At 47.7% G+C, this 26,087-nt stretch overlaps 1 long non-coding RNA gene and 1 pseudogene across 1 annotated transcript in view; both read left to right on the top strand.

Annotated features, from left to right (window-relative positions):
* The window catches only part of LOC147737038 (uncharacterized), a 62,279-nt gene extending 42,024 nt beyond the window's left edge, over window positions 1–20,255 (top strand). The window contains exon 4 of the long non-coding RNA XR_015309279.1: window positions 19,374–20,255. This is a non-coding gene — a long non-coding RNA (uncharacterized LOC147737038). The remainder of the gene's footprint in view (window positions 1–19,373) is intronic.
* Window positions 20,256–20,623: 368 nt separating this feature from the next.
* Window positions 20,624–25,295, top strand: LOC147737037 (uncharacterized; annotated as a pseudogene).
* The last annotated feature ends 792 nt before the right edge of the window (window positions 25,296–26,087 follow it).

The following is a 26,087-nucleotide window of genomic DNA, read 5'->3' as shown; positions in this document are numbered from 1 at the left end:
ACTCTTATTCCCAATCTGAGGGGTGGATCACCTACTAGGTCCCTCCTCTGGGAGGAACCAGCGGGTTGTCCAGTTCCGCGCCAAGCCTGGGTCTGGAAAGTCCCAGGACCGGTTTGGACTGGCCTATGCACGGGGACACCTTGTGTGCCCCGGGCATGTCTGATTCTATTCAGCCCTGTCCTACCCAATACACAAAACCCTGTCTGGGGTGGTGCTCGCACCTCCCAAGGCAGGAAACCCTTTGTCCAGGCCACCATCTGCCGAGTTTCGGTCAGCAGCAGGAGGCCAGACTCGTGTCTGTGGTGGCAGCATCCATTTTGTGATGCTGAGGCTCTGTTTAACTTTAACCGGGGTTAAGGCTACACACATGTCGTGTCCCTCTAGAAGGGTGGAATGCTATCCCCGTCGCCAGAATTGGCGAGGGGATAGTATTCCAATTCGTATGACACCTTACTCGACATGTTTTGATAAAGCCAAACCAAAGTTAGCAAATAACCGCGAGGATTATAATTCACTTAAGAGTATATGGTATGGCAATATCCCGGAGCAGCTTAGGGAGTTGTTCCCGACAGCTGCAGACGGGCCCAGCTCATGCTAGAGCACCATCTCACATATTTCCAAGCACTCTGCCTCCAGGATTGATGAGGCCTTCCATAGGAGTGGCTGATAGGAATATATGTGTCCAATTTAGGGTTAGGCACAGACATACTGTACCTAAGTAAGAGGTGATTACACCAACTTACCCCAGCTGAGTGATCAGCCAGTTGTGTCAAATATGGAGGCCAGGCCAGGGGTGGCACAATACAGCTGCAGCCCCTGGTAGGCCTTGGATACACCTATGCCCTGGGCACCTATGGTGCACTGATACAGGGGCTCACAAGGTGACCCAGTTCCAATTTGTAATGCACCTAGAGTGCATTGGCAGTAATTTAGAGAGAGAACAGCAGGCTGTGGGTCTGATTAGCAGGCCCACAGCCACATTAAGTCAGAAACCAGTAAAGCAAAAAGCAAAAATTTGGGGTGACCATAGGATAGCAGACCCTACTCTCCTACATAACCCCCCCCCAAACGCAGGGACATTAGACTAACCTTGACCAGTTGTGTCTTCATGTTCTAAGTGGAAGTACCTGGAGAGACCATCTGCGTTGCCATGGTCAGTCCCTGGGCGGTGCTCCACTGTAAAGTCCATCCCTTGTAGGGAAATGGACCACCTGAGTAGTTTGGGGTTTTCACCCTTCATCTGATTAAGCCATAGGAGGGGCTTATGGTCGGTCTGAATCTTGAAGTGAGTGCCAAACAAGTATGGTCTCAACTTCTTCAGGGCCCACACCACAGCAAAGGCCTCCCTCTCTATAGCTGACCAACGTTTCTCTCTGGGGGTCAGCCTTCTGCTAATGAAAGCAATGGGCTGGTCCTGACCATCTACATTAAGCTGTGAAAGCACTGCTCCCACTCCCAACTCAGAAGCATCTGTTTGGACAATGAACTCTCTTGAGTAGTCAGGACTCTTCAGGATAGGTGCAGAGCACATGGCCTTCTTCAGGTCATCAAATGCCTTTTGACAGATTTCTGTCCACTGAACCTTTTTGGGCATCTTCTTAGATGTCAGATCATTAAGAGGAGTCACAATGGACCCATAGTTCTTAACAAACTTCCTGTAGTACCCAGTCAGGCCCAAGAAAGCTCTGACCTGAGTCTGGGTGGTTGGAGGGGACCAGTCCTTGATGGTCTGGATCTTACTCTCCAGTGGTTGAACTTGGCCTCCACCTACAAGGTGGGCCAGGTATACAACCTTACTCTGCCCTATCTGGCACTTTGTTGCCTTGATAGTGAGGCCTGCCTTCTGCAGAGCCTCAAGCACTTCCTTCAGGTGGACCAGGTGATCCTCCCAGGTGGAGCTAAAGACAGCAATATCATCCAGATAAGCTGCACAAAAGTCATCCAACCCAGTAAGGACTTGATTCACCAACCTTTGGAAGGTGGCAGGTGCATTCTTCAAACCAAAGGGCATTACCACAGACTGATAATGCCCACTAGGGGTAGAAAATGCTGTTTTGGCTTTAGACTCCTCAGCTAACCTGATTTGCCAGTAGCCAGCTGTCAAGTCAAATGTGCTCAAATATTTGGCAGAAGCCAACTTGTCAATGAGCTCATCTGCCCTTGGAATAGGGTGTGCATCTGTCCTGGTGACAGCATTGAGTCCTCTGTAATCCACACAAAACCTCATCTCTCTCTTGCCATCTTTGGTGTGAGGTTTGGGGACCAGAACCACTGGGCTAGCCCAGGGGCTCTCTGAAGGCTCAATAACACCTAATTCCAGCATCTTTTGCACCTCAGTCTTTATACAGTCCCTGACGTGGTCAGGTTGCCTGTAAATCTTGCTCTTTACAGGAAGACTGTCACCAGTGTCCACCACATGTGTACACCAGTTAGTCTGACTGGGTGTCAATGAGAACATATGCCTGTATGCCTGCAGAACTTGTCTGCAGTCATGTTGCTGATGCTCAGTGAGGCTGCCACCTAAGGCCACACCATCAACTGAACCATCCTCAGGGTTCTGAGTGAGCAGGTCTGGGAGAGGGTCACTCTCTTCCTCCTGTCCCTCATCTGTAGCCATGAGCAAGCCCATGTCTGCCCTGCTGACATATGCCTTCAATCTGTTTACATGGAGCACCCTGTGGGGGCTCCTGGGAGTTCCTAGGTCCACCAAGTAGGTAACCTCTCCCTTCTTCTCCAGAATTGTATGGGGTCCAGACCATTTGTCTTGGAGTGCTGCTGGGGCCACTGGCTCCAACACCCATACCTTCTGTCCAGGCTGAAATTCAACAAGGACAGCCTTTTGGTCATGCCAAGCTTTCTGTAATTCTTGGCTAGCCTCAAGGTTTTTGGATGCCTTTTCCATGTACTCTGCCATCCTGGAGCGGAGACCAAGTACATAGTCCACTATGTCTTGCTTAGGCTTTTTGAGAGGTAACTCCCATCCTTCCTTCACTAGACACAGGGGTCCTCTTACAGGGTGCCCAAACAACAATTCAAAGGGGCTGAAGCCAACCCCCTTTTGAGGGACCTCTCTGTAAGCGAACAAAAGGCAGGGCAGTAGGATGTCCCATCTTCGCCTGAGCTTTTCAGGTAATCCTTTAATCATGCCCTTTAGGGTCTTGTTGAATCTCTCAACAAGCCCATTGCATTGTGGGTGATAAGGAGTGGTGAACTTGTAGTTAACACCACATTCCTTCCACATAGCTGTCAAATATCCTGACATGAAGTTGGCACCTCTATCAGATATTACCTCCTTAGGAAACCCCACTCTGGAGAAAACTCCAAGTAAGGCCCTGGCCACAACAGGAGCTGTTGTGGCCCTAAGTGGAATTGCCTCTGGGTACCTGGTGGCATGATCCACTACCACCAGTATGAATCTGTGCCCAGTTGCTGTAGGGGGATCCATTGGACCAACAATATCAATCCCCACTCTTTCAAAGGGAACCCCCACCACAGGTAGTGGTATCAGGGGGGCCTTTGTTGTTCCACCTGCTTTACCACTGGCTTGGCAGGTTTCACAGGAGCGACAAAACTCCTTGGTGTCTTCAGACATGTGAGGCCAGTGAAAGTGAGGGACAAGCCTGTCCCAGGTCTTGTTCTGGCCTAAGTGTCCTGCTAGAGGAATATCATGGGCTAAGGTGAGAAAGAAACCCCTAAATTGCAGAGGTATAACCAACCTCCTGGTTGCACCAGGCTTGGGGTCTCTACCCTCTGTGTAAAGGAGTCCTTCATCCCAATAAACTTTATGGACACCTTCAGCATTCCCAGCAGCCTCAGCAGCAGCCTGCTGTCTGAGGGGTTCAAGAGAAGGACAGGTTAACTGAGCCTGCCCCAAGTCTGCCCTAGAAGGTCCCCCTGTCCCCAGAAACTCAACCTGATCAGGTTTAAGTTGTTCAGAGACAGTTCCTTCAGGGGTCTCAAGATCAGTTTCCTGTGAAGCCTGATCCTCACTTGTAGGCAGTTGGGAAGGCGCAGCCTTAACCCTCCTGTTCTTCTTCTTGGAAGGTGCTTGGTCCATTGTTCCAGGATCCAAGACCTGAGGTTCAGAGAGGCACTTTTTGGCCTGTGACCTGGTCACAGCAAGGACATGTGATGATATCCCTAACATCTCTGCATGAGTCCTGTACCCAACTTCTGACCATAGAGAGTTCTCCAGGTCATTGCCCAACAAACATTCTACTGGGAGATCAGCACTAACCACAACTTTCTTTAGGCCAGTTACCCCTCCCCAGGAAAAGTTAACAAGTGCCACACTATGTGTAGTAGTGACATTGCTGGCATTGGTCACCAGGTAATCATCGCCTGGCATGTATTGTCCAGGGTCCACAAAGTTAGGTGTCACCATAGTGACACTGGCACATGTGTCCCTGTAAGCTTGAGCCACTTTATTGTTGATCAAAGGTGTCTGTCTGTATTTGCCCAGGTTACTGGGACTTATGTCAGGGGTCAAATCTATGTCCCCTTCACAAATCAGTACAGCCTGTGTAAGGGTTCTGACTAGGTCAGAATCTCCTTCAGTTCCCAAAGCGATACCCACTAATCCCTTGGTCTGAGGACCAGCACTGCTAACTGTACTAGTGGGTGCAGGTGCCTTAGGGGCTGCAGTGCTGGGGGCTCCACCCTTTTTACACTCACTTGTCCAGTGAGAGGTGTTCTTACAAGTTTTACACCAGGGTTTCTTCTGACCTTCTTCTTCTTCTTCTTGGAAGTTTGAGACCCACCCTCTGTCTCAGTTTGGGGCCCTGTTGAAGACTTCTGGTCTTTAGATTTCTGCTCCCCACCCTTCTGGTCTGTTTTCTTCTGGTCACCACCCTGGTTCTGGTTCTGGTTCTTTTGCTTAACTCTGGTTCTTACCCATTTATCTGCCCTCTTTCCCAATTCTTGGGGAGAGGTCAAATCTGAGTCAACCAAATGTTGATGCAACTGCTGGTTCTGACAATTATTTAAAATGTGTTCTCTCATCAGCAAATTATACAATCCTTCATAGTCTGTAACCTTGCTTCCCAGCAACCATCCCTCCAGAGCCTTAGTGGCACACTCAACAAATTCAGACCAGTCCTGAGTCTGTGTCTTCTGGGTATCTCTGAACATTAACCTGTACTGTTCAGTGGTTAAGCCTAACCCATCAATCAGAGCACTCTTCAGGACCAGGTAGTTTCTAGAATCCCCATCACTAACTGTGAGGAGTCTGTCTCGGCCTCTACCTTCAAAGGAGAGCCACAAGATTGCTGCCCACTGCTCCTGAGGGATCTGCTGTACTCTGCAGGCTCTCTCCATTGCAGTAATCCATTTATGGATATCATCCCCAGCTTTGTAGGGGGGCACAATCTTACTCAGGTTTCTGTTATCAAAAGACCTGTCTTTATCCTTGTGGATATTGCTGCCACCAGTGGGTTCTATTACCCCACTCTCTCTAGGCTGTCTTGCTCTAGCAAGTTTCTCTTGGGCCAGGGCAACTTCTAATTCTTGTCTCTGGATCCTAAGCTCAGCCTCTCTCATCTTGGCCTCATGTTCCCTTCTCTGAGGGCTAGTCATCTCCTTTCTAGAGTGACCATGAGAGCCTCTAGAAGCATGGGAGTTGTCAGAGTCACCTGAGTGAGCCCTTCTCCTCCTAGGCCTCTGGTTAAGTCCACCGGGGGGTCTGAATGGGTTGTTACCTGATTCATTCCCAAGTAAGCTTAAGTTAGCCTGGTTCAGTCTACTGACCAGCACCTGACTATTTCTGTCATCATCTGACTCACTGCTTTCCACCTCCTCCTCTTCCTCTTCCTCTTCCTCCTCATCTACCTGAGGAGCTCCAGTGGTGGAGGCTTCCTCATCTACCAGGATGATAGGGGCAGGGGTGTCTACAGTGTCATCCTCTGAAGGATGGCCTCCTTCAGCATTCCCTGTGGGGGTTGCCTTAGAGGGCTTTAGAGTCTCAGACTGGTCTAAGAGCTCTCTTAGGTGGTCTGTAGTAGGGGAAGGCCCTGTCTTCAGACCCCTTAAGACACAAAGCTGTCTTAATTCCTTAAAGGAAAAAATAGCAAATTTGGATGGTGCCCTTGGAGGGTCACTCTCAACAGGAGTAAGTCCACTGGACCCCTCTGCTCCAGACATTGCTCTAGTGTGGGTGGATGTGTTGCAATCTACCTACACTGGTGTTTACCTACTAAACCTATCTAGTAGTTGTAGCTAGGGTGTGCTACTCCCTTTGCTCTACAACAACTAAGTTCAGTAGAACTTAAGTATACTAGTCTTGTTTTATATGTACCTAACAGGTACCTGTATGATCTTTCAAATGATAATCTCAAAGATTGTAATGGTAAAACAACATCAAGCTCAGATCCCAATCCGCTGCTCACCAATGTGAGAAGTTGGCCTGGTATATAATGCTCACTAATTCTTAGTGATCACTTTGTACCATGCCAAGCAACCCTTATGATGATGGTTGTAATTCAACCTTGTAGACCAGTTATCCTAGTGGTAACGTGGACAAAGCAGTCTTAGGCTAAACTCTGAAAGGCATGTGAAGCCAGCTGTTATACCATACACAACCCCATTGAATACCAAATGAAAGGGACACCACACAGATATATATTGAAAATATATATTGATTTATTAACTATAAAATCCCCTGGACTCTTTATGAGCCCAGAAGCACAAGCGTTAAATCACAAGACAGTTTAAAATACACAAAAGTTGCACAATATGGATGAGCCCTAGGGGCCACCTAAACCATATACTAAGAAAGTGGTATAAGAGATACCAATAGGAAAGTGAACAGGCCTAGGGCCTCGGGAATCGCTGGAGCTATTCGAGACTAGTAGTGACTAAGTCGGGAGAGGCCCACGGGACTCGGGTGCAGTGTTCAAAGTGCACACACTTTCCAATGTAAAGTCTATGGTGCGTAAAAAGTACAAAGTTAGAAAGTTAGGAACCCTCCGAGTGACCTAGGGAGCTGAAACTTAAGACACAGGCCCTTGAGATGTGTACCAGTGCAGGAGCACCGGCGGAGCTGAGTTACCTCACCCACAGGAAGCGGGTGCACAGGGTCGAAGTAGTGTCGGGTTTCGTCACGCTGGTCGATGGTGCTTGGAGCTGAAGATGCTGCAGGCGGCTCGATGTGAAGAGTTCCGGTGGATCCAAGGGTGGATCTGAAGATGTGAAGACCTGAAAGCAGAGGGGACAGTGTTCAAAGTCACTAGCCAGTGACTACCGTGGAACCAGATTGGAACCAGGCGATGTCGGGTGCAAACAGGCGTTGTCGGGTAGCTTCTTTCTGCAGCCACGTGGATACCCGGGGTCGAGGACGTCCAGGAGTCGGTCACGAGCTGTCCCACGCAGGCTTCTCGCTGTTGGCGGTGTCGGCAACTTGATCAGAGCAAACATGCCTTGGCAAAGGCAAGCCAGGCAGAAGTTGAAAGATGCTTAACACTCGGACCAGCAAGGTCAGAGCGGATGCTCCTTTTTACAGGAGCTTGGGTAGGTCTGGAGCAACCAGACCTGCTGTGTAAATCGTCGGTTTCGTCGCCAAGATGGCCGCTGACCACGTGGCTAGTGGCCGGGATGGCGCGTCGAGTGGCACAATGCAAAAGGGCCCCACGCAGATCGTGGAGATGCTGGAGGGCTGATCTTCGGTGCAAGGGCTGCTCGGTGGTGGGTGTTCTCAGTCCCCAAAGCACAACGTCGAGGATGCCTCAGAAGCTGCGCAGTCAGCTTTTCGAGTGTCTTCCAAGAGGTCCGGTCCCACGTCACTCGGTGCCTCCACGGGTCCCTTCTTTGCAGGGACTGTGGATCGGGCTCTGAGAGATCTGGGAGTCTGGTTCTTGTCGGGCTCTGGGCTCCGGCTCCGGCGGGAGGCGGCGGCAAAGCAGACGTTGAGTTGCTGGTTGGTACCTGTGTTCACAGGGTGGCCACTCCTAGGCCACAAGGGAGATTCTCTTCAGTCTTCTGTGCAGCAGAATGTCGAAGTCCAGTCTTCTTCTTGTTTAAAGTTGATTTCAGGATGATCTGCTGTGCAATGGCACTGCTCCCACTCTTATTCCCAATCTGAGGGGTGGATCACCTACTAGGTCCCTCCTCTGGGAGGAACCAGGAAGGGGGGCGGTTACACCCCCTTTCCTTTGTCCAGTTCCGCGCCAAGCCTGGGTCTGGAAAGTCCCAGGACCGGTTTGGACTGGCCTATGCACGGGGACACCTTGTGTGCCCCGGGCATGTCTGATTCTATTCAGCCCTGTCCTACCCAATACACAAAACCCTGTCTGGGGTGGTGCTCGCACCTCCTAAGGCAGGAAACCCTTTGTCCAGGCCACCATCTGCCGAGTTTCGGTCAGCAGCAGGAGGCCAGACTCGTGTCTGTGGTGGCAGCATCCATTTTGTGATGCTGAGGCTCTGTTTAACTTTAACCGGGGTTAAGGCTACACACATGTCGTGTCCCTCTAGAAGGGTGGAATGCTATCCCTGTCGCCAGAATTGGCGAGGGGATAGTATTCCAATTCGTATGACACCTTACTCGACATGTTTTGATAAAGCCAAACCAAAGTTAGCAAATAACCGCGAGGATTATAATGCACTTAGAAGTATATGGTATGGCAATATCCCGGAGCAGCTTAGGGAGTTGTTCCCGACAGCTGCAGACGGGCCCAGCTCATGTTAGAGCACCATCTCACATATTTCCAAGCACTCTGCCTCCAGGATTGATGAGGCCTTCCATAGGAGTGGCTGATAGGAACATATGTGTCCAGTTTAGGGTTAGGCACAGACATACTGTACCTAAGTAAGAGGTGATTACACCAACTTACCCCAGCTGAGTGATCAGCCAGTTGTGTCAAATATGGAGGCCAGGCCAGGGGTGGCACAATACATGCTGCAGCCCCTGGTAGGCCTTGGATACACCTATGCCCTGGGCACCTATGGTGCACTGATACAGGGGCTCACAAGGTGACCCAGTTCCAATTCGTAATGCACCTAGAGTGCATTGGCAGTAATTTAGAGAGAGAACAGCAGGCTGTGGGTCTGATTAGCAGGCCCACAGCCACATTAAGTCAGAAACCAGTGAAGCAAAAAGCAAAAATTTGGGGTGACCATAGGATAGCAGACCCTACTCTCCTACAGTAACCATAGTCAGGTATCTACCTTCCTACACACCCCCCCCCCCCAAACGAAAGAAGATAAGGCCATCCTTGACCAGGTAAGCCTATATTGCCTGAGTGGCCATATGAGGTGGTACATGCACTGGCATGGTTACCCCCTGTCTCATGGTCCACTAAGCAACCCCTCACCCTAAGGGTATCTGAGGGTCTCCACCATAGGGAATCACTACCTGTGGTGTGCTTTGGCAAAGTAAAAGGCTGGTGTGGGAATGGAGTACTGAAGTGAGACTCCACTACTGTTGGGCTCAACTTCCTCCAATCACTATCCACCATATGTGCCTTTCTTTCCAGTACTGAGTTGCTATGAGCTCTCAGGGTCAACCTCTTGCTACCTAAAGCTGGAGGCTGAGTCCCTATGTTTCGCTTACTGGAGGGACAGGTCAGGTATGGGGTTTTTAGGCCCCAGGTTTGGCTGTGCCCAACAGTGTCCAGCTGTGGGAGTTCCCTAACTAAGTTTAAGGGGGATCCCTCAGGAGTGTGTTTTATTTTCACTTGGCTAGGACTACTAGCTTCAGTGATCCTAATCTGCTGATTGGGAAATTCTTTTGGACAGGGGGCCCTTTGGGGTCCACCACTGGCCTCCCTGACCTCTACAGCCCTGGGCTGACTGAGGCAGGGTAGAGAGGGGCAGGTTACCTGCTCCAGACTGGGTCCCACCTGGGAAGGTTCCACTGTCATCAGGGGCTCTGCCAGGCTAGGCCTGACTACCTCTGGGGTAGTTCCTTCACCAAGGGTAGAGTCAGTTCCCTGAGGAGGCTGGCTCTCACCTAGTGTCTGGGAAGGGGAAGACTTTTCTTCCTCCTCAATGCTCTCTGTTTGAGTGGAGTGATCCATTGTTTCAAGCTTCACAACACTATTATCGGTCTGAGTTTGAGCTGTGGCCATCACAACTCCACCAACCTTTTCAGGAAGGGACTCAGTTTGGGTTTGGGCTGTGACCATCACAGCCTTGCCAACCTGTTCAGGAAAGGCATCTTTCTGGGATAGGGCTGTGACTGGCACAGCCCTCCTGACCTGCTCAGGGAGGACATCTTGGACTGGGGCTGTGGCTATCACTGCCCCACTACCCTTACCATGGAGGTTTACCATTTTCAAATGGGTTTCTTGCTCTACCTCAGCCCAGGCTGAGATCTCTAAATCATTCCCCAGTAAGCAATCTACAGGCAAGTTTGGTGACACTGCCACTCTCTTGTGACCGGTGACACCTCCCCAGCTGAGATTTACCACTGCTATGGGATGATCTCTCTGCACTCCATCAATGTTCACTACCTGGTATGTGGCACCAGGTATAAGTTGCCTTGAGGGGACTAGGCTCTCAGCCACCATGGTGATGCTAGCCCCTGTGTCTCTGTAGGCCTCAACTTTTGAACCATTGATGAGGGGCTCCTGTCTGTACCTGCCCAAAGTGTTGGGACAGGCTGTGAAGTTGGCAAACCCCATGCCAGTCTCACAGACAAGAGTATCTAAGTCAGGGGACCTGGTTAGGCCAGAGTCCCCAGGCACTCCCAAAGAAAATGCACCCAGATTCTTGGGGGCACTCCCACCACCTGGGGAATTACTACTAGTAGTAACAGGAGGCTGGGAAGCTTTATTTGGGGGTATGTTCTCCTTATTGTTGTTGGCCTTGGGACAACTGCTGTCACTTTTGTAATGGCCTACCTGTTTGCAGGTGTGACAATAAGGTTTCTTTTGGGTTTTGGGAGAAGTTTGGGACCCACCCTTTTCAGAGGAATTTTGGGGCCCTGTGGTTTGATCAGAAGATTTATTCCCACCCTTCTCTTGAGGCTTGGTTGATTCCTTCTTTTGGTCACCACCCTGGTTCTTAGGCCTGACCCTGGTTCTGACCCATTTGTCTGCCCTCTTACCCAATTCTTGTGGAGAGGTCAGATCAGAGTCTACCAGGTGTTGGTGTAATAACTGGTTCTGACAATTACTTAAGATTTGCTCTCTCATAATTAGATTGTACAATCCTTTAAAATCAGTAACCTTACTTCCCAGTAGCCAGCCTTCAAAAGCCTTAGTGGCACAATCAGCAAAGTCAGCCCAATCCTGAGACTGAGTTTTCTGGGTATCTCTGAACATCAACCTGTACTGTTCAGTGGTTAAACCAAACCCATCAACCAGTGTATTCTTCAGGACTTGGTAATTGTTAGCATCCTCAGCTCTAGTAGTGAGGAGCTTATCTCTACCTTTACCTTCAAAGGAGAGCCACAAGATTGCTGCCCACTGACTCTGGGGGACACACTGTACAGTGCAGGCCCTCTCCAAAGCAGTCATCCATTTGTGGATATCATCCCCTTGTTTAAAGGGGGGCACTATCTTACTCAGGTGTCTAGTGTCTAAACTCCTGTCTTTTTCTCTTGGGAGAATGCTGCCACCAGTGGGGTTTGTCCCACTCAATTCTTGCTCTCTAGCAAAGGCAAGTCTCTCTTTGGCCAGGGCAAGTTCTTCCCTTTCAATCCTCAGATTGACTTCCCTCACTTTGGCTTCATACACTCTCCTCTGAGGGGATGTCATCCCTCTGTGAGAAGAGGCCTGAGAGCCATTGGTTCGAATGCATCTGTTAGAGCCTCTGGATAGAGACCTAACACGTCCATTCCCAATGTTAAGCTGGCCTGAGAGGGGCCCGAGGGGTCTCCTAGTACCATTCTCATGCCTGCTTAAGTTGGCCCTAGTTAGCTAGCTAACTACTTCTTGGCCTTTGTCTGCCTCGTCCTCAGATGGCTCTAGATCCTCATCCCCCTCTTCACCTTCTGCAGAGAGATGGATAAGGTCAGGGTCACCTAAGGTTCCCTCTTGGGGAGGCATGGTCCCATCTGGATTAGAAGGGTCTGGGTTACCAGCCCTCCTGGCATCATAAGTCTCTAAGAGACCAATCAGGAATGGGATTGTAGGGTTAGAACCCTGTTTTAGCTTCCTGGAGGTACACACTTGTCTCATCTCCTGGAAGCTAAGAGCAGCATATCTGGAAGTGACCTGTGGAGGGTCCACTGACACAAGGGGAGACTCAGAGTTTCCTCCTTTGTCTGACATGCTGTTTCTAGTGTGGTGTAAGTGATGCACCTACCTACACTATTTGTTTGCCTACTGATCCCTTGCTAAGAGTTGCAGCCAAGGTGTGCTAAGCCTTGAGGAGCTACAACAGCTGGTTCAGTAGAACTCAGAGTATTCTAAGCTAAGTTATATGTACCTGGAGTACTTATGCGATCTTTCACAAGATATTCTTAGGATACGCGTGGTAAAACAACAGCAAGCTCAAATCCCAACCGCTGCTCACCAATGTGAGAAGTTGGCCCGATATGCAGTGTTCACTATTCTAGCGACCACTATGCATCGGTCCAAACGACCCTTATGGTGATTGGTTGTAAGTCAACCTTAGACCAGCTATCCTAGTAGTGTGGATACGAGCAGTCTTCGGGCTAAACTCTAGAGGGCGTGTTAAGCCAGCTGTCATACCATCACATACCCCTTGAACACCAAGTGAAAGGACACCACACAAGTGTTATGAAAATAAACAGTATATTTATTAGAATCACAACAGCCCTGTACTCTTTATGAGGACCGGGTACTAAGCACAGAACAAAACTCTTAGGAAAATACTTCAAGTGCACAATCAATACAAGTGCCCGAGGGCACGGAAAGTTTAGAGGTCTCGGGCGGACCCGATAAGGCAAGTCTGAAGCGAGGGACTCGGGACCCTTAAGTAAGGAGGCTATGCGGGCACCGAAATGCCGAAGTTACCTAGCCACAAGGGCTGCGGCTGCACAAGTCTTACAGGTGTCGGGGGTCTTCGCTGACGAGCCAGGAGCCGGAAGGAAGGAGTTGCTGGCCGGCGACCAGTGAAGAATAGTTCGTAGAGATCCAAGCCTGGATCAGTGATGGATGATACCTGAAAGCAGAGGGGACCAAGTTCGTACTACTAGCCAGTAGTCAGAGGGTACCAGGAGGGCACCGGATGGCCGTCACCTCGACTAGGTGAGTGGGCGACGCTAGGCTCTGCAGTCTCACGGACCAGGAGGCGTTGTCGGCGACCAGGATGGAGGTGCGAGTTGTCCCACGAAGGTTGATGCTGTCGGCGTCGCTGGGCCCAGGATTGGGGCAACAAGCCTTGGCAGATTTCAGGGCCACGTGGTGGGCCTAAAATGGCGTCTTGAGTGGACCAGGAGGGTCCGGGGTGCTCCTCTCGTAAAAGGGAGCAAGGGCCGGTCTGGAGCAACCAGACCAACAGTGTTGGTTATCGGATGTCGTCAAGGAGGTCACAAGCCAGCGGCTAGTAACCAGACAACGTGCTGAGCGGCAAAGCAGAAGGGCCCCACGCAGATCGTGGAGATGCTGGGAGACTGCACTTCGATGCTGGAGCTGCTCAGGGTCGGGGCTTCTCGGACCCCAGAGCACTCACCAGAGGATTCCTTCGGTGATCGTGCTGGTTTAAGAAAGCGTGCAGGTTTTGATGATGGCTGGTTCCTCGAGGTCTCGTCGCACCCACAGATCTCAGCTGAGCTGACGATGTGGGTAGAGGTCAGAGGTGCCAGGGAAGCCGGTTCTCGTCGAGCTGGGTCGTCGGATTCCTGAGGAAGGACTTGCAGCAAACCGCAGAGTTCTTAGATGGTGCCTGCGGATGCAGGGTGACTACTCCTTAGCCACAAGGGAGAAATCTTGAGAAGAGTCTCGAATGTCCTTTCGTAGAAAGTAGTTCTTGATTCAAAGATGATCTAATTTGGAAGGGTCCCCGCTCCTGCCTTTATCCTAAAGAAAGGGGTGGGTACATGACTAGGTCCTGCCCTAAGGGTGGGACCAGGAAGGGGGGCAGTTACACCCCTCTCCCCTGCCGGGCTTTCCCCAGGTCAGGGGCTGCGCGCCCCTAGAACTGGTTCTAGCCGGCAGATGCGTAGTGAGCACCGGGGTGCCACTCCGCAGTCACCTTCTTGCAAAGCCCTGCCTGCCCAGGATACACAAAACCCTGTCTGGGATGGTGCGAACACCGCCCCTGACAGGAAACCCTTTGTCCAAGCTCTCCTCGCTGGAAGGACTCCCAGCAGCAGGAGGTCAGACTCGTGTCTGTGGTGGCAGCATCCATTTTGTGGAGCTGAGGCTTCAGTTAACTTTAACCGGGGTTCACAGTTACGTACATGTCGTGTCCCTCTAGAAGGGCGGAATGCTAACCTCGTCGCCAGCATTGGTGAGGGGGCAGCATCCCGATTCGTATGACACCTTACTCGACATGTCTTGATAATGCGATACAGAAGTTACCAATATGGTACGCGTTATCATGGAACAGCCATTGGGTCTTGGTTCCGCAAGCTGCAACCGGGCTCGGCTCGTGCCAGAGCCCAATTCACACGATTCCATGTACTCTGCCTTCAGGATTGTCAAGGCCTGCCATAGGAGTGACTGATAGGAACTCGGGTGTCCATTTTAAGGTTAGATATAGGGATACTATACCTACAGCAACGAGCGAGTACGCCACGTTGCCCCAGCTGTCGCGCAGCCAGTTGTGTCAGATTTAGATGGCCATCCAGGGGTGGCATAATACCTGCTTCAGCCCCTGGTAGGCCCTGGGTACACCGATGCCCTGAGTTACAGGGTCTGACAAGGTGGCCCAGTTCCAATTGGAAATGTACCTAAGGTACATGGAATACCTTTTAGAGAGAGAGCAGTAGGCCTGGGGTCCTGATTGGCAGGGCCCCTGGTCAAATAAGTCGGAAAACCAGCAAAACACCAGGCAAAAAAGTTGGTGGTAACCATAGTCAGGTATCTACCTTCCTACATAAAGGACTATATGTCACCTGCCTGTTTTATTTTAAACCTATCTAATTGTTGTATTTTTCTTTTCCTTTTGATAGGAGTGAAAGGTGGTTGCTCCTTCCCTGACCTCATAATACACCCTCTAAGGTGAAGACGTCTTGCTTCTTTCAGAGAATCAAACGGGCCAGTGATAAGACCAAACGGTGCTTTGATAGGACAAAAACACCTCCAAGGGAAAACACCCCCAAAGCACACCTCAGTACAGAATCCACCGGTGCTGCTGGTTACTTATTTAATTAACTAATTAATTAATCGATTGATTAACATCCGGGCAGGGCTGTAGTCTAGGCATGCAGAGTAATTCAGGGGTCGCGGGGTGCTTCAAAAGGGTCAAAGTCTATGGTCACTTTCCCCTTTACATAATTTCTCAGATTTTGTATTACAGACTTATTACAGACTCTAATGGCTGACTTACGGACCAATCAACCTTAACTATTCGCCACATCCACACACCTCTTGCCACTTGTCACTCACCACTCACTGTTCATTGCTTGTTCGTTGCTATTCATCGCTGTTAAGAGTACAAGGGAGAATGCTGGCAATCGTTCAGGAGCAAGAGCGGAATCCAGAGCCAGTCCCACTACAGACGGCATATGTAGGCACTTCCCTCCACTCCTCTGCTCAGCTCTGCTCTGCTCAATGATTGGTGTATACGTAAAATCAGGCGGCAGTTCCCTTAGTTCTGAGGGATGAGTGAAGCGTGCGATGTCGGACCATAGATGCGTCCATTCCTCATCGGAAATAGGACGGTGAATTCAGTCTTCCCACATAGACATATACCGGGGGCGTGGGGAAAGCACTGTTTTTCTTTGTTCCTTGTTAGATTCATAATTACTTATCCCATGTGAGGATGAGTTTGTCCACGCTTTTTGGCTATTCCACATACAACACCTCGGTGGAGCAACCTGGAGAAATTACCGTTACAGAAGGCTGTTGAGTTTTCTTATGACCTATCTGCTGGCTTAGCAAAGTTGCATGATCTTCTTTTTTATCTCTCTGTCTCAGCTCCGGGGCACTTAGAAGCTGTATCTTTCATTTGGCTTATCTAATAAGAGGAGGAGCTATTTATATTGATCAATGCACTTTGTCCACCTGTTAATATTCTGTTGAGGCTTTCTTATCCCCTGCGTGGGACCAAGTGATGATGTAATTTTTGCCTGTGGACTGTGGAAAAAAAAAATTATTAAACACATTTTTGACAAAAAATTAGGCGGCAGGGCAAGGCTCCTCTGTGCTCCTCTGCGCTCCTCGGTGCCCTGCAGCAGCCGCCACACGAGCAGCACCAGCAGCACCAGCAGCGCCTTAGCACCGCCGTGCCGGCAGCGGCCGTTCCTGCCCCCACAGCAGATCCATCAAACTTTAAGCACCCGTATAACAGGACGCAGGAGAAACCTTCGGGAGCGGGAACCGGTCACAAAACAAACCCTGGCAGTCGTCTCAAGCTCCGCTCCGCTTGCTCGTCAACTCCTCCTCAGCTCGGCCCCCGGCTCTAATCGATACGCTCTGCACTCAACGCCGAATCACAGGCCGACAACGACTGTGAACACCAACAGAGGGAAGAATTGTGTGTTTCCCCCAGTTAGTAAAGAAAAAAACAGCATAAGTCTTGGCTGCTTCTGCTGCACCCAGAGTCTTATGCGACTTTTCAGTCCAATTTTTCAGTCTGGAAAATGATTGTGTCCTGGTTTTCTGCACCCAGTAAATCCAGGTGCAGAAAAACCTAACAACTGATAATCAGGTGGAACAAAATGAACACTTGAAAGTACGGCTTCATTTAATTGCCCTTGATTCACATTCTGGACCATAGTTGAGGGATAGGTCTAGGCATAGGACTTGGACTTGGGCTGAACGTCCCTTTCAGACTTCTGCCCTTGGGGTTGCGTTTTCTCTTTAGTAGAAAAAGGTTTTAATCCCCTACTATTGCGACCCACGGTTTTATAAGCCGCCACAATAATCCTCGCTAACTGACGGGGTTTCTCGGCATCGGGAAGCGCCGCCAAAGCATTGGCAACCTGAAAGTTCACTGCATCCCCCTTGACATTATCAAGAAAGAGATCGCAAACCACATCAAAGGTGCCACACAGGCGCATACCCAATTCAACCGCATCCTCAGGTCCGTGGTCATCTTGAACACGCTTTAGGACCGTAGGCAGGACAGCCATAGACGGAGTGCCGTAACACCTTGCATAGACCGCCGCAAAAGTTGTACCCCAGGATTCACAGTCACCGATTCCACGGGCTAAGTCTTTGGGCAAGCTAATCGTCATAATCCTGTGTTTTTCACCAGGAGACGTATTAGGAAATACTGCTTCCAGCTGGTCAAACTTCTCGGCAAGCCAGAAATGAAAATCATCCTTAACCTGGGGACGCTTGCCCATCAAAGCGTTGACGATTACAGGACTGAGCTTCATACCGCCCTGTCCAGCCGAAAGCGCCGCAATCCCGGGGGCCCACCCGGAAGGTTGCGGGTGATGTACTGCACCAAAGCTCGAATAACGCTAATGGAGACTACGTGTAGTCGTCTTAACTCTGCCACGTTACATGCTCCGTGCAGAGGATGAGGCATAAATCCAGACAAAACAGGCCAGTTAGTGCCTGGAATGGACAAAGGACCTAACCTCGGAGCGGTCAAAGAATGGGGGAGGGCGCCAACAAACCAAACTCTATGCCGCCAAACATCAATAGGTACTTCCTGCGCCCTGTACGGCGTATATTCATTCGGTACAGGAGAGGGAGTGTAAGTGTGGAACACACCCGAAGTGCCGTCCACAGCCGGAAATGTCACCCACGAATAAAAGATTTCGTATGGGTAAGCTGTCTCCGCACTCACACCATTATCACGGCCATGCCATCTACTGGGACATTGTAATTCAGCAAAAGATTGCGCACCGCAATGCGACTATGCTGCGGAATGTCCACGGCACAGAAACGAAGAAGGGCAAAGTAAACTTTGTAACACAACTGGGTAGTAATTCAAGGAAACCGTTTTAGAAAGATTCAAGCTTGAAAAAGACCTATTTCACAAACAGGTAGGTTTTTCCGACACCACCGTTTTCCGGAAACGACAGTGAAGAGGTTAAGGAATGAATGATATACTACTCAAGTGTCATGATATAAGACCACCAACAATTGGGCGCCATGTAGCAGGGATTCCATTCTCCTCCAGAACTGTGCATAGAGATTTGGAACCTCAGTGAATTAGGATGGCCCAAAACTCACCTCAGTACCCAAAATCCCCTTACCGAGCTTGCTACAGTGTCTCATTGGTCATTACAAACTCCCAATGTTTAGACAAACCAGAACATGATATTTGAAAACCTCAGGTCACATGGAACACATAGACACTCTTTCGTTATACAATCATTTCAAACCAGAACGTGGAGTAAATGAGGACTCGTGCATATTTGAAATATTTATTTACTAATGCGGGGTTCTCAAACGCAGTATCTTAGCTAACATAAGCAAACATATTATAAGAAGCAAAGTTATCAGCATAGTTATTAGTCCATAAAAGGCAAAAGGTGACAACATGCTAAAATGTTGAAATTAATAGGAGTTAACCACACCTAATTCTCACCCTCCCTAACTAGCATATGATATTATATCTAAGAAGGTCTCTTTGGGCTTTAGCAGGGCGACCCCATACCTCAATCTCTCAGTGGCAGAGGATCACATCATCTTCCACCAGCTCTCTGTGTGCGAAGCACCATCAAGTGTGTTTGTGTGTTCTTAGCAAAGATATATAAAATGCGCCTAAAGCCAGATTTGGCAGCAGCTGCATGTATGTTATGTCTAGGAAAGTGCGAAGATCAGACTTTACAATAACACCGTGTTTACTTATCCTTCAAGTCTTCAGCACTCACTGTTCAGACACCGTTTTACTAAGCAATGTTATCAGAGCAATAACATATTATTCTCGTGTAAATCACAACACTCTTCTAGGCTGAAAGCTAAAGCAACAATTATGTGTCGTGTGCAGAAGCAGCTAAAGGTAAAATGGCGTTTAAACATTTAATAAGCTCATACTAACTTAACACGATATATAGGTAAGTAGTAACTATATGACATTCCCTTCCCCGAAATCTGCATTACAAATTAATTAATAGTATATATATTTTTTAATATCTGTTTGGTGCCAGTCCATATGACTTTAATATCTGCCTTTGGGGTTCTATGTTGAAACTCCATAGGATACATGTATCCTTTGTGAGCTTAATAAAATGTTGAAAATTCTACAAATCCTCACTCCTACATCCAACTACTCTCATGCTACCATTCTACACTCTGCTCTGTCTGAAGAACAGTTCAACATTTTCAAAATTCTGCATTGATTTGGCTTGTAAATTATAATTTTGGAAATGTACATGTATTAACTAATTAATTTTAATACTATAGGTGATGGAAATTACGGATGAAGAAAGCAAGATTTAGCACTAAGCAACTGAATGTCAGTGCCATAAGAAGGAATATTTTGAAAAACTGAAGGACATCCAACATTCTACGTTTAAACAATTGCCAAAAATCTAAGTGTGGCGAGGAAAGTACTATACCTGTAAGTGAAGTCTCTAATTTTGCATTTCATTAACCCAGAGCAAAGCCATATCTGTGCACACAGCCTCAGAAATAATGCAGAAAGACCACGTCAGCATCCTCATCTGAAATTTTATCAGAAAGACAAATTGCCTCAGCATGACAGAACAACGTTCATGTACATCATCATGTAATTCTAGAGAGGAAGCACACACTGCATGAAAGAAAGTTACAACTAAAGGGTTCTTCTGGATACCATCAAAGAAAAGACCCTGAAAGAAGACTCCGAAGCTGACACGTTAACAACCATAAGATTGGAAAATCTCCTTTGTTCAACAACCGTTTTTAACCAGTTTGGCAAGTTTGAGACTATCTGCCTCGGAGTATAACACCTCGACCCACTCTGCTCACTCTTGCAAAAACCTTAAAAATTCACCACTTAATTGTGTTCATGACCATCTCAGATTGTTTCCTTTTTATTGTGTACTGTTCTGTAATTCTATGTAAATCGCCTCAACATTATCTGTTGTGCTGGAGTGATATGTAAAACTGTTAAATATAAAAATGGATTAAAGAAGCACTGTTGCGCTATAGCTAATGTAAATAAATCTTCATCTTCAGAACTACAAACCTTAACCTTACACCAAACATAGAAAAGGTAGAAGGAACTGATGTTCTGCGACTAATGATCCACAAAAGTACTGTGCATGTTCTAATGTTCTCAGTTACTGCCATTACGCCAGTGCAAAAGGGTACTTCTCAGTTTAATCATTAAATATTAGACTAACTCCTTATTACTGCATTGCTGAGAACCTATACAAATAGATTTGAGAAAAACTTCAGTCACAAATGAAGTTGCTTCCGGAGAGGCTATTACCTAAAGACTATTATCTGCTAGAAAATTTTCAACAGGTGTTACAGGGCTGCTTCCTGACATTTTTTGCTCAATTCAAGTGTTAAGAAGATTACCTACAATTTCTTTTAGAGATAAGTGCTGAACATTATCTAAACAAGCCTGACACTAAAATCGAGGCAAAATAACCGAAGTGGGGGAAAAAAGTTACCTGTGCCAAAAAAGATAAAGGCATAAATCTTATCTCACAGAGTTTGACAGAATGCACACTGGGGGAAACCACTTTCAGTGCAAAGTATGCCAAAAACGTTTCAGGCGTAAATCATATCTCACTGAGCATATGAGAATCCACACTGGGGGAAAACACTCTCCGTGCAAAGTATGCCAAAAAAGTTTCCGGCGTAAATCTTACCTCACTGAGCATATGAGAATCCACACTGGGGAAAAACCTTATCAGTGCTCTGAATGCCAGAAAAGCTTTAGAGTCAAAGCGAGTCTATATCAACATGCATTAACCCACTCTTTGGAAAAACCTTACCAGTGCGCTGAATGCCAAAAAAGTTTCAAGCGTAAATCTTATTTCACTGAACATATGAGAATCCACTCTGGGGAAAACCCTTATCAGTGCTCTGAATGCGAGGAAAGGTTTTATAACAAACAATGTCTTTCTCAACATCTAATAACCCACTCTGGCGAAAAACCTTACCAGTGCTCTGAATGCCAGAAATGTTTCATTTACAAAACTAGTCTCACTCGGCATAGAAGAACCCACACTGGGGATAAACCTTTTCAGTGCTCTGAATGCCAAAAAAGTTTCATTGACAAAAACAGTCTCACTCGGCATAGAAGAGCCCACACTGGGGATAAACCTTTTCAGTGCTCTGAATGCCAGAAATGTTTCAGTTGCAAAAGCAAACTCACTGAACATACAAGAATCCACTCTGGGGAAAACCCTTATCAGTGCTCTGAATGCCCAAAACATTTCAACCGTAAATCACTTCTAACTGCACATTTGAGATTCCACACTGGGGAAAAACCTTATCAGTGCTCTGAATGCCAGGAAAGGTTTTGGAACAAACAAAGTCTTTCTCGACATGCAATAACCCATTCTGTGGAACAACCTTATCAGTGCTCTGAATGCCAGAAATGTTTCAGTATAAAAAGTAGTCTCACTCGGCACATAAGAATCCACACTGGGGAAAACCGTTATCAGTGCACTGAATGCCACAAATGTTTCAGTCAAAAAAACTGTCTCACTCGGCATACAAGAACCCACACTGGGGAAAAACCGTATCAGTGCTCTGAATGCCAGAAATGTTTCAGTGAAAAAAGACATCTGACGCTGCATATAAAAACCCACACTGGGGAAAAACTTTATCAGTGCTCAGAATGCCCAAAAGAGTTCAAACTTAAATCACTTCTAACTGCACATGTGAGATTCCACACTGGGGAAAAACCTTATCAGTGCTCTGAATGCCAGAGATGTTTCAGTGAAAAAAGACATCTCACGCTGCATATAATAAACCACACTGGGGAAAAACCTTATCAGTGCTCTGAATGCCCAAAAGATTTCAAACTTAAATCACTTCTAACTGCACATGTGAGATTTCACACTGGGGAAAAACCTTATCAGTGCTCTGAATGCCAGAGATGTTTCAGTGACAAAATGAGACTCACTAAACATACAAGGATCCACACTTGGGTAAAACGTTATCGGTGCACTGAATGCGACAAATGTTTCAGTGAAAAAAGCAGTCTCACTCAGCATATAAGAACCCACACTGGGGATAAACCTTATCAGTGCTCTGAATGCCACAAATGTTTCAGTACAAAAAACAGTCTCATTCATCATATAAGAATCCACACTGGGGAAAAACCTTATCAGTGCTCTGAATGCCAGATCTGTTTCATTCAAAAAAGCAGTCTCACTCAGCATATAAGAATCCACACTGGGGAAAAACCTTATCAGTGCTCCGAATGCCAAAAATGTTTCAGCCAAAAATCTCATCTCACTGAACATGTGAGAATCCACACTGGAGAAAAAAAATGAACAGTGCTCTAAATGTCAGAAAAGATTCAGAGGTAGAGATGGTTACAAGCGCCATAAGAAAACACACTATCAAAATAATTCAGTTCTCAGAATGCCAGAAAAGCATCAATTTTAAACTCAATCTCACTCTACATGAGCAGATGCACACAGGGGAAAAACATTACCAATTTCTGTGAATGCCAGAAATTCCTATTTGATAGGCACAGCCTCACTAACTATAAGCGACTCACTACTGATGAAAAACCTCATGAGTGCTCTGAATGCCAGAGGAGCTGCAGAGAAAAAAGCTATTTCACCATGAGAAGCTCCACACTGGAGAAAATCCTTATGCCAGAAAAGTTGAATCTTAAAGACAGTGTTACACGTCATGAGAGATCCCACTCTGGGGAAAACCTTGTGAGTGCTCGAAATGCAAGCAAAGTTTTGGTTACAAATTACTTCTCACTTGACATGAGCGAACTCACACGGGGTAAAAAAGCCTTATGTGTGTTCTGAATGTCAGTTAAGGTTTAGTCTTGAACACAATGTCATTTCACATGAGAGAATTCACACTGGACTAAAGCCATATACAGGAGGGGAAAGCCAGAAATGTTATATTCAGAAAGGAGATCTCACTAAACATGAGACATGCATCCACACCAGGTGAAAAGTAAGGCGTATCTTGAGTTGCAGAAAAGCTTCTAACACCCTGACTTTACATGAGAGAGCACATATTGTAGTTGCAATAGAATTCATCAAGAAACTCTTTCAGGATAACTTGGGCTGCCCTCATGCAACCTCCAAAGAAATTTCAGGCCTTGAAATATTTTTAATTGCAACAGAATCCACAATTTGAATATCTGAAAGTTACAAAACTCTCAAGGTCTTTACTTTACACAGAGAAGTGTTAGTGCTAGCAAAATTCAACTAATTGCCAAAAAATCACAGTAATAATGTCTTAAATTTTACTCCACCCAAAAGGTTTCTACTCACCCTTGTTTCTTAACATATGACTGATATCTATTTTTTCATGACAATATTAAGCCTATGTAGAGTTACTCAGTGAGGAACTCCGCAAAGTGAAAAAACTCTGGCGGTCTACGCGGAGTTCCGCAAGCAGCGGAGTGAGTAAGGGTCATGCCGTTTGTGGTCATTTCATTCCATGTCGGAGGATCATTTGGCCCTTCTCTTCCAGGAAGTTATGGATCTCTTTGCCAAGGGAGCTATCAAACGCGTCCCTGTGCCAGATGTAGGTTGGGTTGCTACTCCCACTTCTTCTTGGTACCCAAGAAGGACAAAGGCCTGCATCCTATCTAAGTCCTCGGGGACATCAACCGCTTCCTCCGAAAGGAGAAGTTCAAGATGTTAACCTTGGCTCAGGTCTTGTCTGCCTTCGACCCTGGAGATTTGATGGTAGCGTTGGACTTGCAGGACACTTACTTTCACATCCCCGTCTTGCCTGCCCACCGGCATTACCTACGGTTCACGGTAGGCCACAGGCATTTTCAGTTTACCACGCTCCCCTTTGGCCTTACCTACCAACCTGAGTTCACAGTATTGACGGATGCGTCACTCCGGGGTTGGGGCAGCCATATGGGAATGGCGGAGATCAAACGCCTCTGGTCTCTGGCGGAGTCCAGGCATCACATCAACCTTCTGGAGCTTCGGGCGATTCGTCTTGCACTGAAGGCATTCCTTCTTTCTGTCAAAGGAAGAGTGGTGCAGGTGTTCACGGACAACACCACCGCCATGTGATACTGCAACAAACAGGGTAGGGTTGGGTCATGGTCCCTATGACAAGAGGCTCTTCTCCTTGGACATGGCTGGAACATCATGGCATACCACTGGTGGTTCAACACCTAGCAGGTTCCCTGAACGCAAGGGCGGATAAACTCCGCCGCCGGTGCATGATGGATCACGAATGGCATCTTCACTCAAAGGTGGTGCAAGGTCTCTTTTAACAGTGGGGAGAGCCTTGGTTAAATCTATTCGCCACCGAAGAGAACGTGCAATGTCAGCAGTTCTGCGTGTTGGAGTTTTCAAGGCGGCTCACTCGGCAACGCTTTTCGTCACGAGTGGAGTTGCGGCCTCCTGTACGCCTTTCTCCCTGTACCACTTCTGCCAAAATTGTTGAAGAAGATCAAACGCGACCGGTCCCAAGTCATTCTTGTGGCTCCGGACTGGGCACGAAGAGTCTAATACCACGAGCTCTTGAGCATGTCCATCGATCCTATTGTTAACAGATTTCTGAAGTGCATTACTCATCTCTTTCCTATTTCTCCTTTCATAATGCCCCAGTGGGACTTGAATCTTGTCCTCACTTATCTTATGTGTGTTTCCTTTGAGCCCCTACATAATTGTCCTCTTCGCCTCCTTTGAAGACTGCTTTTTTGCTTGCTATCACCTCTGCTCGCAGGGTGAGTGAGCTTCAGGCTTATCTTCCAGACCTCCCTTTCTTGCTGTCCATCCAGACAAAGTAGTCCTCCGTACTAAGCCCTCTTTTCTGCCCAAAGTAATTACCTCTTTCCACATAGGTCAGACCATCACATTGCACACCTTCTTTCCGCCTCTGCACCCTTCCAAAGAGGAGGGTAGATTCCACTGTCTGGACCCAAAATGTTTGCTGTCTTTCTACCTTGATCGCACTAAAGACTTCCGGGTGGTCGATCAACTCTTCGCAGATCTGTGATTCTTTGGCTAAAAAGGAACCTCTAGTAGGACTGTGCACCCACTCTACCAGGGCGACGCAGCCACTACTGCTTTGGGAAGTGGAGATCCGCTGGTTGACATCTGTCACACAGCCACGCGGGCATCCCTGCACACATTAACTAAGCATTACTGCCTGGACAGCCAAGTCCGGAGAACTGGCTTTTTCGGCAACAGGACTTCCTGGTGTGAACTTAGTTTGCAGGCCCACCTCCTGGTTTGGTATTGCTGGGGTATCTATTCTAAGGTAAGGAATCTATAACTAATAGTCTCTTTCAGATGAACAAGTTACTTACCTTCGGAAACGATGTATCTGTAAGAGACATATATTAGTTATAGATTCCTTACCTCCCCACCCATCCTCCTCATTCTGCACACTGACTTCTAGGGATAGGGACTGTCTTACAGGTCCCTAGTTTTGTGCACCATGGGTCAGTGTCTTTCATGGCTCTGTGCTTCTTGCATGGAACGTCGTATCAGAACTGACATTAGTGCACAGTAGCAGAGTCTAAATAGACACCACTGCGTCATCCCGGCGACCAGGATGCCCATGACAGACGCTGAGTTGAACGAAGCCACCTACCGACACATAGGGGTACTGCTAAGTAAAAACATCTTCGGATCCAGTCTGACGCCTGGGGGTAATTCTAAGCTAAGGAATCTATAACTAATATATGTCTTACAGATACATCGTTACCGAAGGTAAGCAACTTGTTCATTTTGTGCCTACCAGGGATGGTGCATCAATTGAGAAAGAGGGCAGATAGTGAACAACATTAATATAGAAATAAAACTGGGTGGGCGCCTGTGCGCAGTCCTGGTGAACACCTCAATTGATAATCGTTCAGTCACCTGGCCCTGGGTTCTCCGGCGAACCTGGGCATAATTACCCTCATGTAGACTGCTCAATAGGCTCAAGAGCCTCCTGGGATGGCCCATATCATCCCAAACCTTCCATAGCCCGCTTCGTGGAACCAGGTCAAAAGCAGAT

The sequence above is a fragment of the Lissotriton vulgaris genome, chromosome 1_1, assembly GCF_964263255.1.
Source record: "Lissotriton vulgaris chromosome 1_1, aLisVul1.2, whole genome shotgun sequence".
Taxonomy (NCBI): domain Eukaryota; kingdom Metazoa; phylum Chordata; class Amphibia; order Caudata; family Salamandridae; genus Lissotriton; species Lissotriton vulgaris.
Note: the sequence above shows the minus strand (reverse complement) of the source record. Positions and strands in the feature narration are given on the sequence as shown.